Source organism: Tupaia chinensis, unplaced genomic scaffold (assembly GCF_000334495.1).
Source record: "Tupaia chinensis unplaced genomic scaffold, TupChi_1.0 Scaffold144602_1, whole genome shotgun sequence".
NCBI lineage: Eukaryota > Metazoa > Chordata > Mammalia > Scandentia > Tupaiidae > Tupaia > Tupaia belangeri.
Genome location: NW_006204462.1, coordinates 906,652 through 911,201, shown reverse-complemented (window position 1 = coordinate 911,201; position 4,550 = coordinate 906,652).

Here is a 4,550-nt window from a genome sequence, read left to right as displayed (position 1 = left end):
CCGTGTCCACGTACACACACCCAACACACCCCCCCTCTAGATCGCATCGTCTTGGCTCCCCACCCCATTCAGCGCCTTCCCAATGTGCCTCCTCAGCTTCCGCCTGACCCGCTCCCTGGAGCCTCACTCCATGGGCTGTGATTCTCACTCCCAGCTGGGCTGTCCCTGGAGCCCACCCGCCTGCCTTTCCCCCACCTTCCCAGATGTAAGCACACCTGCCCTTTGAGCTCCGTGCCACCAACCATAACCCAGAAAGGGAAGATTCTCCAGAGCCTCTTCCTTTCCTGGTTTCCAGAGCTTGCAGGCAGCACTCTTACCAAACTCGGAGCTTGCATGGAGCACCCATGCCTGCTGTCCTGTTCTCTGTTATTCCTGCTTGGGTGCTCTCCTCTGACCACAGAAGCAGCAGGTCTCACCTCCTTTTAAAAAGCTCACCCTCCCCCCACCCCAGACCTGCTTGGTCTGAATCTCAGGGAGTACAGACCAAGGAACTGCGTTGTTTGTGTTTTTTCTGTTTTTTTTTTTTAAGGAATTTTTTTTTTTTTTTTTTTTTTTTTTTTAATTGGAAAATGACTAAATCAGGCATGAGGTGAACTGGCCCTGATATCTGAGCTGGCTGCTTTACTGATCACCACAGGTTTCTTTAGAGTGCCTTCGACCATCGGTTTTGAGGTCAGAGTGGAGGACAGCTAACACTCACCATGAAGAATGGTGCAAGTTAAATGTCCACACAACTAGCAAAGCAGGAGTTACAGCAGGAAGAGAGTGCTAGTCTTAGAATTGGGTTTTGTTTTGAATCTAAAGCCTAGTAAGAGTCTTGGATTAAAAAAACAAACAAACAGACAAAAAAAAAACCCAAACATTTAAATGGCAAAAAAAAAAAAAAGTTTAAATTTCACATTCCTTTACCCAAGTGCCACAGGTTGGCATCTGTTCCCCTAAAAGCACAGGGCTCTACCCTTAGGCTCTAAGAACATGCGCAGTCTGACCTTTCCGTACGAGTATTGCACGGCTTTACAAACTTAGCACAGATTGACCCAGAAAGATGAATTACAGCCTTCTAAGAACAGTCTGGTGTGTGTGTTTTAAAAATAGCTGTGAAGAGCCTTTGTCGTCATGGACATTGAGACCCCAGGCAGCCAGAACTTTGCCTGGGCTCTGAAGACAACACACGAGCTTTGCAGGCCTTGGCCAGAAGCCACCGTGCACTCAGACGGAACGTGCTTGATGACGACATACTGGCAGTTACTCTAGCCGACCAGATAGTACAGCCCGTCTTCAACCACTGAAGCAACCACATACAGAACAGCCAGGTTTTGAACACAGTCTGAACACTGGGGTTTCTAGCCATGACTGCTCATTCTTAGCAAGTACATCAAAAAGCGGTGGGTGGGTAGGTTGTTAATTTCCATGCTTCTACTTCTTATCCTAAATAGAAACAGTAAATGTAAAAGTATAGAGATGACATAAGGACAAAGGCCTTTAGAGACTGAACAAATAAAATAACACATACCTGCGTGGGAATTCTCTGCATTATTGAATTTTGTAATTCAGAGGATGACAGTAAAAAATGATCTCTTTATCATGTAATAATTATATTAACATATACTTTTTTGGATAAATGGCCTATCTGTAAGATTAAATTTTGAATATTTTTGTGAGTGTATGAAATTAGAGTTACCTCATTGTAAACTGACACAAGAATCAGATTGTTGGAGGGAAAGATTATGCAAGGTCACACTCTCCACTGACAGGCCATCTGGGTCCTGCTCCGCCCTCTCCCTCACTTATTTAGGGTAAAAATACCGTGAAAACACAAACATGCTATTGTTAAAATCAGGACTAGTTTATGGTCATAGAACGTGAAGTGAGTATCAAGGAAGGACTGCTTTCTTTTCCTACGGTTTGAGAACTTCTGTCCTAGGTAAGGTGACCAGGTGAGAGCATCTGCAGGTGTGCCCAATTAGATGGACTCCTCACCTCTGCAGGGTGCAGAGGGTATAAATCGTCTGAGAAATAGCAGACTGTAGCCACCTAAGGAGGACCTGAAGCGATCAGGCCTGATGACCGCCAACAACTCCCCATGCCCAGAGGCTGACAGGTAACCGCGGAGGGATGGGGCAGGAAAGCTAAGGCCCTTGAGGAGGGAGATTTCGCCAAACCAGGTGAACACTGAGGAGCTGGACCAGACTGTGTTGGCCTCCCTAGTGCTAGACCTTTATACTGTGCTAACTGGTTTTCCCTCTGATGAGATGGGAGTCTTCACATTACCCAAAATCGATTCTGCTTTTAGGAAAAATAGGCAGTTAAACCTGAAAAGTTTGATGTCTAAAACTCCCAAACAAGTATAACTATTAAGTACTTTCTTTCAACCGCCATTACTTCTTTTGCAGCAATACCAAGGAAAGTCTTTAAATCCTGAATAAATCTTGTTAAACTCCATCGATGTGATGTGCAAATTATAATACTTTACATTGTCAGCAAAACCAGGAGCTAGAGTTTGTATTATCCCCATCACTGTACACAAGCGTGTCCCCTGAAGAACAGGGCCCGCCAGTTATGTACAATTTATGACCTTATCTCCAATTTCAAGGAGAGGAAGGTGAATTGTTTCTTTTAAAAATTAGGTTATGGGGCCAGCAGGTGGCGTAGTGGTTACGGTGCTGCAGAGGGTATAAATCGTCTGAGAAATAGCAGACTGTAGCCACCTAAGGAGGACCTGAAGCGATCAGGCCTGATGACCGCCAACAACTCCCCATGCCCAGAGGCTGACAGGTAACCGCGGAGGGATGGGGCAGGAAAGCTAAGGCCCTTGAGGAGGGAGATTTCGCCAAACCAGGTGAACACTGAGGAGCTGGACCAGACTGTGTTGGCCTCCCTAGTGCTAGACCTTTATACTGTGCTAACTGGTTTTCCCTCTGATGAGATGGGAGTCTTCACATTACCCAAAATCGATTCTGCTTTTAGGAAAAATAGGCAGTTAAACCTGAAAAGTTTGATGTCTAAAACTCCCAAACAAGTATAACTATTAAGTACTTTCTTTCAACCGCCATTACTTCTTTTGCAGCAATACCAAGGAAAGTCTTTAAATCCTGAATAAATCTTGTTAAACTCCATCGATGTGATGTGCAAATTATAATACTTTACATTGTCAGCAAAACCAGGAGCTAGAGTTTGTATTATCCCCATCACTGTACACAAGCGTGTCCCCTGAAGAACAGGGCCCGCCAGTTATGTACAATTTATGACCTTATCTCCAATTTCAAGGAGAGGAAGGTGAATTGTTTCTTTTAAAAATTAGGTTATGGGGCCAGCAGGTGGCGTAGTGGTTACGGTGCTGGACTCCCACATGGCCAACTGCAGTGTGAGTCACGGACCCAGCAGCCTGAAGCATGCCAGGCGCATATGCATGCCCACGATCCCCACGGAGAATTAAGGACTGCAGTGTGACCATCCCCGGGGGGTGAGGTCTCTCTCTCTCTCTTGTGTCTCTGGCAAGTGCATATGCCCTTGCATAAAATCTCTCTCAAAAAATTAGAATTTTGGCTTTAAATCATATCAATGGAATAGTGGATGGTTTGGTAGTAAGATTGAATCTGTAACATAAATTGCGATATATATAAATAAAAACAGTACTTTAAGCATAGCATTTTGACGGAGAAGCAACAGAAACATTATTAATTCAAACAGGAAGTAAATGTCTAAGTCTTGCTGGCCAGTACTGTGACTAGGTGGGCAGGAGACAACTGCTCAGTTTCACCTCTGTCCTCTGGACTTCACGCCCTGCTCGTTGGGCCCTGAGGCCGACACTTCCCTCCCTCACAGCCCGAGGTGCCCTCGCCTTCTGACATGGACGCGGCTCAAATGGGACCAGAGCACGCCTCACTCCTCCATCAGGAGTCGCAGGTGACTGGTGTTCCTTCAAAGCCCGGGCGACAGCTGAAATCCTGAAGGACTGTCAGGAGCCACCACTGGGCAGACTGCTCAGAAGTGGTCATTGCCTTCGGGGCCGCAGGCCGCGGAAGGTTCCTCGGGCTCATGACGACACCTCGACGTGCTCCTGTGGGTATGCTGCGCTAATGAGGCTCTTGGGGTGACTCAAATGTAACTGGCTTTTTATGAGAAATGAGACTTAGGCCAACTTCCACACTAAAGTAGGTCATGTTAAGGAAGTTTTGTTTCAGTATTTTAGAATTATCAGGATGAAATGTGAACAAGGTAAAATAATTTAGAAACTAGGAGGAGAAAAATAAGCATGGGAGGGTGAAGGAAAAGATGTGTTTCATGGTAGGCAGAAGGTGAAAGAAACAAGGAAGTATGTGGGCAAGAGGCTTGAGAGGACAGGAGCACCCAGAACCCAGAGCACCCAGAAAGTTCTACTGGGTGCTCTCCAGCAGTGCGGCGAAATCTCACACGGTGCCTTTCACGCAGGCCTCACGTGAGCCGTGCTACCCATGGCTGTCCACTCCCTTGCCGAGTCACTGTTCCAACATGGAAGACAACATGCTGACTTTCCACTGGGACTGGACATGACAAGGCACTGGGGCCCG